At 43.3% G+C, this 14,437-nt stretch overlaps 1 long non-coding RNA gene across 5 annotated transcripts in view; it reads right to left on the minus strand.

The window, feature by feature from the left end:
- LOC112811227 (uncharacterized) overlaps positions 1 to 14,437 on the minus strand; it is an 81,839-nt gene that overhangs the window by 14,913 nt on the left and 52,489 nt on the right. The window contains exons 1-4 of one of the 5 annotated variants that reach the window (XR_012375804.1): positions 13,420 to 14,005; positions 6,894 to 6,981; positions 6,679 to 6,798; positions 2,531 to 2,925 (exon numbers count right to left, since the gene is read on the minus strand). This is a non-coding gene — a long non-coding RNA (uncharacterized lncRNA). Of the gene's footprint in view, positions 1 to 2,530; positions 2,926 to 6,678; positions 6,799 to 6,893; positions 6,982 to 13,419; positions 14,006 to 14,437 lie in introns of those variants that run through there. The other 4 variants (XR_012375806.1, XR_012375805.1, XR_012375802.1 and 1 more) reach the window with 4 other exon arrangements.

Below are 14,437 nucleotides of genomic sequence, written 5' to 3' on the forward strand. Positions count from 1 at the left end.
CATGATTTGCTTTGACCAGTGGAGTATGGAGACAATGATTAATATGCCATCTCCCAACAGAGGTCCAGAGGCCTGGATGGACCTGCTCCCTCTGCCAGGAGAACAGCGGGGCCCAGGCAGGAGGCGCCTCGACAGCCTGGGACCTCAAAGAGAGCAGAGCGCGCACCTGACGAGACCTGCCGACGGGAGCCCTGCCCCGCCCGGCCCCGCCCAGGACCTTGAAAGAGAAATGAAGGCTCTAATTGTAGGCACTAGGATTGCAGGTTGTTTGTGACCACAGCAAAAGCCAACCACAGACTGCAGAAAGGAGTCATGTGTCTCGGAAGGGTCCAGAGCCACTGCTTTCTCAGCAACGGGAGGGGAAGCCGAGATGGATGAATAGATGAAAACAGATACGTTTGCAATGGAAGGAAGGGAAACTGAGGAACTTCTCACCTGACGCTCTTTTCCAGGCTCAGCCCAACTCCAGGTGAGGCCATCCAGGGAGGGCAGTGCTCAACAGCACTGCGGCCTAGAGGGGAGGGAGCAGCCGAGTAGAAGGGCTGCAGTGGACAGCGGGAGGGGGGCCAGCCTGGAAGCATGAGAGGAATGCCCAGGGTCACAGGGTCCTCAACTGAGCCCAGGCTTGCAAATGCGCCAATGCACCGAACAAAAGGACGAGACGTAAAGAAAGGATCCCTCTCCAGAAGGCTTCAAAAATGGAGTGGAAGGAAAACAGGGGTGGAAGTTTCCTAAGTTCAAAATTAGAAGCCAGAATGTCAAAGTATCCTTTTTGCCATGTCAGGGACATGTCTCTGAGAGTGAGGTCAATGTCATGGGCCTCCTAATGTCAGTACCATTGATGACAATGAAGAAGAGGAACTTGGACATAAATGGCAAATTACCCTTCCTCCTTGCTTGTCACTGTCTCTGCTGTTGCTCCAAGCCACCTGAGTCTAACTGCCAGCCTGAGAGCAGTACAGCAACAAAGGGACCATAGTCCAGGTCCCCAGGCCTCAAATTACCAGTAGAACCCATGTCCGACCACTTCCTTACTCTCTCTCTCTGAACTTCGTGGCAAACTTTCAAGACTGACTGCAAGATCTTTCAAGCTGCTGCTACAGTGTTTATACCATCCTAAGTTCCCAAACTTACGACAGTCTAGAAACACCAAAAATAGCTCAATGGCAACAATAGTTAAGAAAAAAAGAAGAAATCAAAGATTTCTTATGATACCATATGATATCTCTAAAAGATACCTCTTCGGTTATCTATACAGAGAAGCTTTTTCTTTCTTTCTTTTTTTTTTTTTTTGCAAGGTTAGTGTAGCTTGATGGCAAAAACAAAACAAAACAAAACAAAAACAAAAACAGAAAGCAGATGGGGCGCCTGGGTGGCTTAGTCGATTAAGCGTCTGACTCTTGATTTTGACTCAGGTCATGATCTCAGGATGGTGAGATCGGGCCCCACATTGGGCTTTGTGCTTAGCACAGAGTCTGCTTGAGATTCTCTCTCTCTCTGTCTCCCTCTACCCCTTTCCCTGCTCGGGCTCTCTCTTTCCCCCTCTCTTTCAGATAAATAAAATCTTAAAAAAAAAAAAATCAAAACACCATAAAACAGAGCTTGGCCAAAGACCAAGCAGTGTGGTAATTGAGAACAGAAACTCTGGGGCCAAGAGCCTGGGTTTGAATCCAGGATCCGCCAAACTGTGTAACTTTAAGCAAGTTGCTTGATCATACTATGATTAATAATAATCCCTATTCCCACACTGTGACATAATAATCCCTCAGTACATCTTATCTCTGCCACTTACCAGCTGTGACCTTGGGCAAGTTACTTAATTTCTCTGTGCGTCAATTTTCTCCTCTGTATAATGTGGATAATAATAGTACCCGCTTCATAGGGTTGTTATGAGATGTAAGTGAGTTAATACACATAAAACAGAACAGTGCCACAAAAGTGATAGCTATGATTTTCCTTCTTTTAAACCTATGGACAAGCCAGCTATGCACTTATCAAAAAATCTGTTTGTTATTTCCCCAGTGATCCCAACCATTTCAAACCTAATCTCTTAAGATAACAAAGAATTTTAGGCCTCCATACCATCCTAAAATATAACTCACAGATAAAATAACCAACCTAGGGGCACCTGGGTGGCTCAGCCATTAAGCATCTGCCTTCGGCTCAGGTCATGATCCCAGGGTCCTGGGATCGAGCCCCACATCGGGCTCCCTGCTCAGCAGGAAGACTGCTTCTCCCTCTCCCACTCCCCCTGCTTGTGTTCCCTCTCTCGCTGTGTCTCTCTCTGTCAAATAAATAAATAAAATCTTAAAAAAAAAATAACCAACCTATACACATAATTTCAGAAAAATATACAGTGTTCCAATTGTATCATAAAGGGTTTATAACAAAATAAAATACATTTTTAACATTAAAATGCTGAGCAGCACAACTACATTAGAAGACATAATGAGTCAGATGCTTGCCCCTATATAAACTTAGTAAGTTTGGATTTAAGAGAATACAAGAAGGGGCACCTGGCTTGCTCAGTTGGTAGAGCTGTGACCCTTGATCTCAGGATTATGAGTTCAAGCCCCACGTTGGGTATAGAGCTTAATTAAAAAGAGAGAGAGAGAGAGAAAGAGAGCATAAGAAGCCAATCCATACGAGAAGCACAGGAGGGTGAAGAAGCAGAGATATAAATGACACTAGAATAAAATCTAGTGTTTGAATAAATGGTAACAGACAAAACTTACTTGTCTTTGCTAAGAGAAAGAGAGACAAAGGGCGCCTGGGTGGCTCAGTTGGTTAAGCATCTGTCGTCAGCTCATGTCATGATCCTGGAGTCCTGGGATAGAGCTCCGCATCAGTCTCCCTGCTCAGCAGAGAGCCTGTTTCTCCCTCTGCCCCTCACCCTTGTTGTGTTCCCTCTCTTGCTGTCTCTCTCTGTCAAATAAATAAAATAAAATCTTTCTTAAAAAAAGAAAAGAATGTTTAAAGGAATCACAATTCTCTGTTGCACATTTGCAGTCAGTTGCCTAGTTTATTAAAAAAAAAACTCTCTCAACTAAGGATGCAGTTAGAAACGCTAGACTGCATTGAACTAGGCAGGATGCACACATTATATTATTCAACGACATTAAGAAAATGTCTTTATTCACACACAAAAAGTAAATACGTGAGGGTGATGAATGTGTTCATTGGCTCGATGGGGGGAATGTATATCAAATCGCCACACTGTACACTTTAAATATTTCAAGATTGTATTTGTCAATTATACCTCAATAAAGTTGAGGGAGGAAAAGAAGAAAATGTCTTTATTTCATTTAAGCGTCCCTCTCCGTAATAACAGGATACTATATTATGGGCCATTCTTGTAATTTTGTGACTTTTTAGTGTTATTATGTACTAAAGTACTACTGGTTTGTATTTATAATGTATTCAATTCAGTGGGGTGTTCAAAAGTACAGTAGACTCTGGAACTGTCCCACAAAGGCCAAGATGTATCCTCAGTCCTTGCCCACTAAATGCCAGCAGTGCCTGCCCCCATCACCGTGACAACCAAAGAATGCCCCTACAGATTTCCAAAATGCCCTCATTGGGAAACGCATCCTTATCTGACTCATTCGTTCTGGCACAGGATGGAGTGGGCACCCGCTCTATGCCAGGAAAGAAATCTAGGTAGCTCTCACTGCACACCAGAATAAAGAAATTAAATAGTTAGATGTAAAAATAAAAGGAAATTTTAAAATGAAACAAAATTTTTAAAGAAAAATGTGCATGAAAATTTATCTAATCTCAGATGGGGAATCCTTTCTAAACCTAAAAATCACAAAGGAAATTAACTGACTATAATAAAAGTTTTAGGGCGCCTGGGTGGCTCAGTTGGTTAAGCGACTGCCTTCGGCTCAGGTCATGATCCTGGAGTCCCGGGATTGAGTCCCGCATCGGGCTCCCTGCTCAGCGGGGAGTCTGCTTCTCCCTTTGACCCTCTTCCCTCTCGTGCTCTCTATCTCTCATTCTCTCTCTCACAAATAAATAAATAAATTCTTTAAATAAATAAATAAATAAATAAATAAATAAATAAAAGTTTTAAATTTCTGGGTGCCAAAAAAGAAAAACCAGGGACGCCTGGGTGGCTCAGTCGATTAAGCGTCTGCCTTCATCTCAGGTCATGATCCCGGGATCCTGGAATCGAGTGCCCGCATTGGGCTCCTTGCTCAGCGGAGAGCCTGCTTCTCCCTCTGCCTGCCACTCCCCATCTTGTGCTCTCTTTCTCTCTCTCTCTCTGACAAATAAATAAATGAAATCTTTAAAAAAAAGAAAGAAAAAACAGGCAAATACTTGCTATATTTGTTTTCTTTTTTTAGGGAGAGAGAGAGAGAGAGAGAGCAAGCAGGAGGAGGGACAGAGAGAGAGGGAGAGAATCTCAAGCAGATTCCATGCTGACTGTGGAGCCCCCTATGTGGGGCTCCATCTCATGACCCTGAGATCGTGACCTGAGCCGAAATCAAGAGTCGGACGCTTGACTGACTGGGCCACCCAGGTGCCCCAAGCATTTACCTTTTAAAAATCAGAGAAAATATATCTTCCAAAGGGGAACTAAAAGCTGTATATATATGATATATATAATCCTGGAGGGAAAACAATTTTTAATAAAGTATACTTTTATATCTCTTTCCAGGTTTTCTACAATGTGCATATGGCACTGAAATAATTTGGGAAAAAACACAAGATGTGACTTTTTTGAAGATTTTTTCCTGGGGTGACTGGGTGACTCAGTCATTTAAGTGTCCAACTCTTGACCTCAACTGAGGTCTTGATCTCAGGGTCATGAGTTCAAGCCCCGCATTAGGCTCAAAAAAGATTCCTTCCAGACTCCTGGGGGGTTTATCTGTTTCCTATAGCCTCTCAGTTGAGTCTCATTGTCCAAGATCCAGGAAACTATTTTCACAGTTTGTTTTATAACTGGAACTTTTATCACCAAAAACATTCTGAGTTGTTTGTTACTGGTTCAGTAGCCAGTAAAATGCGATCCGATTTATGTAGTGCAAAATGAAGAACCCGCCCAAAAATCACTTATAGAGTCAAATGGTAAAGAGCTTCCCTACTTACTAAGGTAGGAGGAGCTAAAGTTTTACATTTTTCTGGTGAAACAGAAGAGTGATGACATGGAAGTTTCATTCAGACCCCAAGAGAGGCAAATGACGGTGGGAAGTAAAATGCCTTCAGCACCGAGACTGGCACGTGGGTACTCAGTACCTCTTGGCTCCCCTCCCCTCAGTACCTCCTGTCTCTTTCACATCTAACATATGTGGGCTGCAAACTTTGGGAGAAGAGGACACAGATGAAAATTCTCGAGTACTTCCAATTCAAAATTCATGGAACAAGCAGGGGATTTGGGAACCAGATCTTGATATTACAGAATTCGGTGTGCTGAGAAAATGTATCCCTCAAGGGGGTCTTCTTTTTGCCTCGAATGTCCCAAGCCACCAGCTTCCTCCAGGCAGGCAAACTCTCACTCAGCCTTCCAGTCTCATGTTTTCTCAAATATGAAGCCCACAACATCAGCCAGCTTTTCACTCTGTTGTGCTACAGTAACAAACAATTTCAAAAATCCTAATGGCTTACAACAACAAAGACTGATTTTTTAGGGAATCTAATTCAGACTTCTCTCCGAATCTGTGTCTTCTGAATTGCAATTCTAATTGTCCAAGTGCATAATGGTTTGCTTTAAAAAAAAAAAAAAAAAAAAGGCTTATTTTTTTTTCCTCTCGTTATATGCATGTCATCTTCAGTTTTGCTCCATGTACGATCTTCATTCTGGGAACCTGGATGAAGAACAGTTGGCTAAGACACTGACCTTAACTTTCCAGAACAAACTTTAAGAGACTTAGCTGCCACTGCAAGTAATAACCCACTTGCTTTTTCATGCATTCATTCAATAACCATTTATGGAGTACTCCACTATAAGTCAAATCATTGTGCTAGGTGCTAGGAATTCAAACATGAGTAAGGTATAGTGCCTTCCTTCAAGGAGCTCAGAGTCTAGTGAAAGTAAAAGATGAATAAATGAGTAGTCATGGAGTATGAATAAGGTTTTGGTTAGGTTGTGAGCAACAGAGGCACAAAATAGTGACTTAAGACAAGTTGACTTCTTTTTCATGGGTAGTCCAAGGCTGGTAGGGCAACTTGACTCCATGAAGTCCTCACGACCCAGGCTCCTTCAAATTCCCCGCTCTGCAGCCTAGGATGTGGCCTATATCCTCAATGCTCCAAGCAGCAGGATGAAGGAAGGAACAAAACCAAGGGAAGAGATGTCTTTTTTTTTTTTAATCAAATTTCCGTTTACATTCCATTGGCTAGAGGGCAATTACATAGCCACAACTTACGGGAGCACAGAGAGGGAAGGGGCATATTTTTTTATATAAAAGTAAAATTCCATAGCAAAGCTCTTGTCCATAAGACAAACATAGTTTTTAGCTCTTAAAAGTTCATATTTTCTAGCTAAGAAATTTTAAAGCAGAGAATGGCTACCCAGTTACTGAATAGTCAACTTAAATTTAGAAATACTAGTATTTTTCATTATACCATGTTGTTTCTCAATCCCTTATTTTAACAAAGTAAATTTATGATGGTATATACCATATACATTTAAAATCATAAATTTTTAATGTAATAATGGAATGGGAAACTTACTATTTTCCCAAGAGAGAGGAAATTAGATATGTTCCAAGTCCAATTCCTAAATAGGATAAATCCAATGAATGAATTCAAACAACATGCATTGTTCATCTCCTCTATTTAAAGAACACAGCACTATGGGAAATAGAGAAGAAAAAAATCATTGTCCTCATGAGCATTAAAAATAAAGAAACAATATAAATAATTTTAAGAGAGTATATTATACACACCACATACTACCTGAATTCAAAGGAGGGCAATCTCAGTGGGTTGAAGGCATAAGAGGTTTTGGAGAGAAAGTAGTACTTGCACTGGGCCCTTTAGGAAGGAAGGGAAGAAGAGAAGAGGGTCACTTTGATAATGGCACCAAGAAACCCTCATCAGAAATAGAAGAGAACCCGTGGCAGCCTAGCTTCATTCATCCTGCGACCATTTTTTCCCACCTGCACGCCATATCAAGCCATTATTCTTTGTCTACTGAAAACATCAATCCCTTTTATACATTCATTAAAAATAATTTATTCATTATTATAAAATGCTTTTAATTTTTTATTACTTAGTTAATAATAAACATGAATCACCAACAATGAGACAAGTATTCTCAAGAAACAGCTAAGATAAAGATTCAGTATTCAAGTACTTATGTATTTTTAAATTATCTAAAAAAAATCTAAGATGTTTATTATTAATGTTCACAATCAGAAAGCTTGATAATGTACCAGAGGCCAATAGCTCCCATTCTTCTAGATCCTAAAGCAAGTGCCAGAGTAGAAATCACAGGAAGGGACGCCTGGGTGGCTCAGTCATTAAGCGGCTGCCTTCAGCTCAGGTCATGATCCCAGGGTCCTGGGATCAAGCCTCAGGTCGTCGGGCTCCCTGCTAGGTGGGGAGCCTGCTTCTCCCTCTCCCACTCCCCCTTGCTTGTGTTCCTGCTCTCGCTCTCTCTGTCTCTGTCAAATAAATAAATAAAATCTTAAAAAATAAAAAAAAAATTAAAAAAAGAAACCACAGGAAGGCTTATTCTCTAGGTATTCTGCCTATCATAGAACATGAAATTGCTCAGGCAATACTATTCTGTTTTAAAGCTATAGATAAAAAACGGACATGCAATGCGATGTTGTAATCCCTTCCGGTGCATCTAGGGACTGATCTGATCGGCCTTCCTTGTGTTTCATGAGATAAACATTATCATCCAACTTATAAAATGACTCCTTGCATTCTAAATAAATTAATCTTGGTTATTCCCCTTAAGAACATATACTAGTGTGCATATAAACAAAGACAGGATTTGCTAAATTATTATTGATAGCCACGGCAAAAGAGCCATATCAGAGGAGGCATATTCCATGCTCTCACCACTATCAGAAGTTCATACTGTTTTACTTTGTAATATTCCTGGTTTCTCAGGGTACCTGGGTGGCTCAGTTGTTTCAGTACTCTTGATTTTGGCTCAGGTCATGATCTCAGGATCATGATGAGATCGAGCCCCATGTCAGGCCCCATGCTAAGCATTTAAAGATTCTCTCCCTATCCCTCTGTCCCTCCCTACCTCTTAAAAAAAGGTTTCTCTCCTCCAGCAGCCAGAGAGTCTCAACTGTAGACCTGAACTAGCTAAATCAGACACCACTCAAAACTGTATTTCCAGCCAAGCGAGACAAATGAACTCTGTTCACTCAGCTGGACCTCCAGGTATAGCTCCCCTTGCTCTACCCTTTTCCAGGGAATTCTCTGCCCCCCTCCGCAAGCAGGATAAGACCAGGGAACATGCAGCTGCAGTTCCAAAGTTCCAGGACCCACAGGGAAATGACACTGTAGGAGACTCATCTGATAATCTTCCCAAAACAGGAGTCACAGATCAGAAGAATCTACTTTAAACAAATGCCCGCACTAGTTATAGATTCACCTCCAAGGTCCGCTGTCAGGCCAACCCCACAGCAAAGGAAAGCACTTGGAAATTGTTCTAAATGCTGCATGCATTTAAAAAGTAAATAAACATGATCATCTTCAAAACAACACATCAGAAATTTAATTTCTAACCCTTAAATTAAAATTGTTTGGTCAGAGGTACAGTATAATGCTTCTAAACCATTATCAGGTTCATATGCAAGACAGAGAGAGAAGAGAACACATTAGCCATCAATGTTTCAAATTTTGCCATAGGCAAGTCTAGGACAGAACTTCCAGAATTTCTAAACTCTTTAGTCAGGTTACTAACAACTATTACCTGTAAGCCTGTTATTCTTCAGCTAAAAATGTCCTCCAAGATAAACTGGAAGACAGCTAAATCTTTTCAATATTTACCTGCAGTGATTCCTTATTCCTGACAACAGTTATATTGAATGTGGTTGCTTTGCTAATAGGCAGTGAAAGGACATTCCAGAACAACTGAGCCATAAAGACACCAACACAACAAATACTTGGTATCACCACGTGGTCTATCATGCACAAATTAAAGTTACTGAATCCTCAAGAGACAGATAGTAAAACTGATAGAAAGGAATGCTAACACAGCAGGAAATGTAAATATACTGCCTTAAAGGGAGATCAAGAGCAATCAAACTGGGAAATGCATCTATATGAGAAACCAGTTTAGCATCAGCAATTAGTAAAACAACATTTAATAAAATGAATAAAAGCAATTTAATATCAACAATTCATATCGACAATTAAAACCTAGATAGACTACTTCACAGTCTTTAAAATCGGCACCTCATCTCCTGGTATATATTAACCAATGGTTTTTCTCACTTGGATTTTGCCAAATTAAAAAAAAAATCGGAAGAATAAAACTGTTCTCATAAAGCCTTTTCTCTGCTGGAACTGCAACCCCACCATTCAACTGGCTGCTCGGGCCCCTGGCCCCGGGAGCACCGCACCACCAAGGCCAGCAGGTTTGACCTCCTGCGCACCGTATTTCATCTAACATCAGAGGCCATAGGTTACTGGATGCATCACTGTCTTGTGTGCCTCTAAGAAACAAAACCTCCACCAGATCTAAGCCTTATCACAATTTCAGAGATGAAAATATGACACGTACACATGTCAGAACTGGTGTAACGTGGTACGTGGTAAATCTTAGTTCCTTCTGATCCCAGTGTCACCACCCTAATCCAGACCCCTTTACATCTCACCTGGACACGTCTACCTCTTCCCCTTTATTCTTGACCCCTCCAGTACAGTCTCCACTGGCAAAGTGACAATTTTTACAATACAAATCTGATCAGACAATACAAATCTGATTATTCTTGGCTCCAAAATTTTCAGTGACTTCCCCATGCCCTCAGCGTTGCGATCCAGCTCCTTCAGGAAGCCTTACTCCTCTCTCTCTCCAGCCTCGTCTCCAGCAGCTTCGCGGTCAATTTCTCACGTCCAACTGTACCTGACCCCTGTCAGTTCCTCAAACACCACACTCTCACCCACCCCTCAACCTCCATACACTCAACTCCCTCTGTGGGCTCATGACCCTTCTTTTTACTTGGTTGACTCCTGCCTCTCTGTCTTGTCCATCTCGTCTGTAAAAACCCTCCTTGACCACTCTCCCCTGAGAACAGATCCGCTCCCATATGCTTCAATACTCTGCACTACCCCTACATAGCACTTCATGTACCTGGAATGATTTACGTAATTATTAGCTTAATTGTGTACCTTTCCAACTTTAAGTTCTAGGACAACAGAGATTCATTTTAATCAGAACTGATTTCCCAGTGTCTGGCACAGTATTTGGTCCATGTTTGTTGATTGACCAAAAAAAAAAAATCTTAGATGATGGCTAATGCAGTTCTCCAGGGCATTGTTTGGCAAAAACTAGTTTTTGCTGCAAAATGGTAATAGGTGCTTTAAGGTAGAGGTTCTCAAAGGGTGTCCTGGGCATACAGTAAGCATTTAATAAATGGCATGATGTTACTGCTGATTATAATGACATTGGCAAAGGTGACAATAATATAAGAAATAACATGTCATATCTATTCAAAAGGATTCACTTTTTAAAATACTCCATGATTGAGCTCTTTGTAGTTTTTATCCAGACAGATGTCTAAGAGTGACCTCTCATAACCGTAGTAGTCATTGATTCTAAAATCCCAGGACAGGAAAAACGTCCCAGGACCAGTTTAATAGGCCAATGATCAAAAACTACCATTGACGACAAATGCTGTCAATGAAGTATATTCTCTTCTCAGTTATAAGGATAACAATTTATTATCTGCAAATGTAACACAAGAATAATATTTGCTGTGTCTTTTAAATTCTAAACCATAAAAAGCATAGAACATAAGCTACTAGAAAGAAATTTCTTTTCTCATTTGCCAACCCCAATGTTGGTTTGCAACAGAACAGGTGTTCCCCAGGTAAACATTCCCTGGGCACACAGTGTAACTGTTTCATATCAGAGAGTCCCCAGCTGACCATCATGCTCCTAGCCCATTACTTGGAATTTGCAATGAATTTTCCCACAGACATTAAATTCTAAGACACAGTCTTGGTAAAACATACCAATTGTACTGTGGTATGCTATAACACACTGTGGATTAACAGGCTTTGTGTACTATGATATGATGTGAAACATTGTGGATTAAATGGGCTTTATGAGTTCACTTTAGAACCTGGACACATTGTCTAACACCGTTTCTCTGAGAAAATAGGTTCCAGGGCACAGGAAGCCCAAAAGCAATGCAAACACTTTCTCCCTGCCCCATTCCTTTATCGTCACCCCACTCAGCCACAGCCCAGGGGGAGCAGCATCCCGGCAGCCCCCTGGGTGCCCTTTGGAACATCAGTCTCCACCCAGAGCCCAGGCAGCCACAATCTCCTTATGTTTCACCTCTCACACTTTACCAAACATTAATAGAACTGCTCTTCACCCTCATCCGACACTGGGAAACCTCACCCTGCTCATGGCCCTTCCACCGGTTCCCTTCATTCAGCATCAGCCCTGGCTCCATCCTTTACTGCTCCCTTAAACCATCTTGGAAAGGAAAACGTACTTCCCAAACCCTCCTCCTTTTGCTGTCCGCCCCCCCCACCACCACCACAGTTTTGCTCAGGCTGCTGCTCCCTTCTGTCTCAGCTCTCTCTGTCTCCAATCCATCCTTCCAGGGATTCTACCCATCTCAGATCCTACCACATTTCTGACACCTCCTACCACAGCCTACCTGACCAGCTCCTCACCTGCACTCACCTCATTCTGCCTTGGATTTCTTTTCTTTTCTTCTTCTTCTTCTTTTTAAATTGTCTTTATTTTTTAGAGGGTAGGGGTAGAGGGAAAGGGAAAGAGAATCTTAAAAGCAGCACAGATCCGAGAGGCAGGGCTTGATCTCACAGCCCTAAGATCATGACCTGCGCAGAAATCAAGAGTAGGAGGCTTAGAGATGCTGGGGTGGCTCAGTTGGTTAAATCTGTCTTTGGCTCAGGTCATGATCCCAGGGGCCTGGGATCAAGTCCCGCATCCCACTCCTTGTGCCACGGGGAGCCTGGTTCTCCCTCTGCCTGCCGCTCCCCCCTGCTTGTGCTCTCTCTCTCGCTCTATCTCTGACACACACACACACACACAAAAAAGGTAGGAGACTTAACCCGCTGAGCTACCCAGGTGCCCCCTGCCTTGGATTTTTAATACTCATTCCCTGTCTTTCCATCCTTCTTTTGGAGTTCCTTGAGGACAGGCACAGCTTCTTTATGGTGTCTGGATCCCTGCACTTCCCCACCCCCACCCCCCCAACACACACCCACAGCACCTGGCTCACTATAATGGTGTGTGAATGCAATAGGAGTCAGCCGTCCAGTGTCTCCCTCAGCCTAGAAAGAGGCAGAAGGACATTATGGAACAACATCTGGAACCCAGTAAGAAAAAAATGTGACATAGTGTTCAATGGGAAAAGAAATCGAGGTGTGAACAGCAGAATAGTAAGACAGAAATCCAACAGTTCTCTTCTGGAAACATCAGCATATGAATCCGGAAGAGAAAATGCTCCGTTTTGATATCTGAAGGAAATAATAACAATGACTTTGCCCTCAGGAGGTGCTATATCTCCACGTAATGGGCTTCCCAGGCATGCCCCTTCATTCTCATAGCCACCCTATTACCTTCACTTTACACAGGAGGAAACTGAGGCATCCGCAGTTAATTAACTGGCCTAGGGTCACACAATCAGCAGGGCAGAGCCAGGATTTGAACCTTTTCCCCGATCCAAACTCAGCGACTAATTCAACTACCTGTTTACTGCACAGTTTTTACAGCCTATTTGCAGGCTGTGGGGCAGAAGTCACCACCCACTGAGAGATAAAGAAGTCAGGCATTCCTTCCACTCCTTGAGCCCCCGCTCCTGCCTGGCTCTGGGTGAGCGGCCTTAAGTCTTCCAGCAAACCCGGGAGCTAGGTATAAACGGAAACTGAGCCAGGTCAAATAACCCGCTCAAAGTTACGCAGCCCAAGGTTTCAAAGGCAGGCTGCTGATGCTCCGAATCCATGCTTCAGGGCACCGACGGCCACAGGCTCCCCCGAGGTCCCCGCCAGAGAGACTGAGTCTGACCGCCCCTCTGCAGTCAGCCGGCGGGGGGGGGGGGGGGGGGGGGGGGGGGGGGGCGGAGGAAGAACTCTTGACCCTTGCTCACCTGCAGGGCGGTGCGAACACCCCCTACCTCACCAGGTGGTGGAAAGGATGAAACAGAATAAAGAACGCAGTTGCCTACAACGCAATAAACAGTCAAGAACAACCCTCAGCCCTTCCCTCTGTTAGTCTGTGCCGTTTTACTTATCACTTACGGTGGATCAACCTTGTTCCTCTTTAGAATAGACGGTTTTCTCTGAGATCCATGGAAGTCTGCAAAAATGCAGAAGAACACAGTGAGATGGAGGAAAAAGAATTTCCTTTCTCTCTATTGATCACCCTTTTCCCCACTTTCTCGAGAAATTATTTACAACTCGAAATGACACCACAATGCATTATAAATAAAAAGCGTGCCAAACAAATAACGAAGTCGCAGCCCTCGGGAGTTTACAAGTAGGCTATGTTAATATTTGCAAAATGCCCCGAGTGCCTTAGCGGCTAATTAACATCTTGGGTTTGTTTTCTCAAATTCCAGCCCATTGTTTCCCCTGTGAGCGCAATCCGAAGCCTTCGCCGCTAATGCGCTGCTGCCTGCATCTTCCTGCCAATAAAACCACTTAAACCACCAGAGGTTAAAACAATTAATATTAGATGAAACCACTCCGCGCCGAGGTTCCGGGGCCCACGCAGCCCCGCGCTCTCCCGGCTGCACAGTCCACGCGGCGCGGGCCCTGGAGGGAGTCCCGGAGCCGCCGCGCCCCGCCGGCTCCGCTGGGCCGCTTAGCTCCCCCTGGGGGGCGAGCTCTTGCAAAAGGAAAACCGAAAACGAGCAGATGCTTATCTGGCACGCTGTGGCCTGGGAAGAATCGCATTCAGACTGCAGCAATCCATTTGGTACACTGGCCTGCCGGCACTGCTATTTTTAACGCGACTTTTATTTACACATTTCAAGAATTACTATCCTGATGATGGTACCTGTTAGAAAGGTCACGATCTCTCCAAAGGAAGTTCTGGATTTCCCTCCTCTGGTGCTCTAGAAACCCATCACCAACAAATCCCCCGCTCCTGTTTCAGACCCAGGCTTGCTGAGAAAGAGAGAGGTGTTTGAGGTGGGTCTCCCGCCCCGGGCAGATGTTAAGACCAGACGCCCATCACCCATGGGGAGTCAAAATTAGAACTTCGGTTTCCTTTGTATTATTACCCTCATCAGAAAGAATTCCTACATTTAGGCAT

Source organism: Callorhinus ursinus, unplaced genomic scaffold (genome assembly GCF_003265705.2).
Source record: "Callorhinus ursinus isolate GAN/ISIS: 27379988/994484 unplaced genomic scaffold, GSC_fseal_2.0 scaffold57, whole genome shotgun sequence".
Classification (NCBI taxonomy): domain Eukaryota; kingdom Metazoa; phylum Chordata; class Mammalia; order Carnivora; family Otariidae; genus Callorhinus; species Callorhinus ursinus.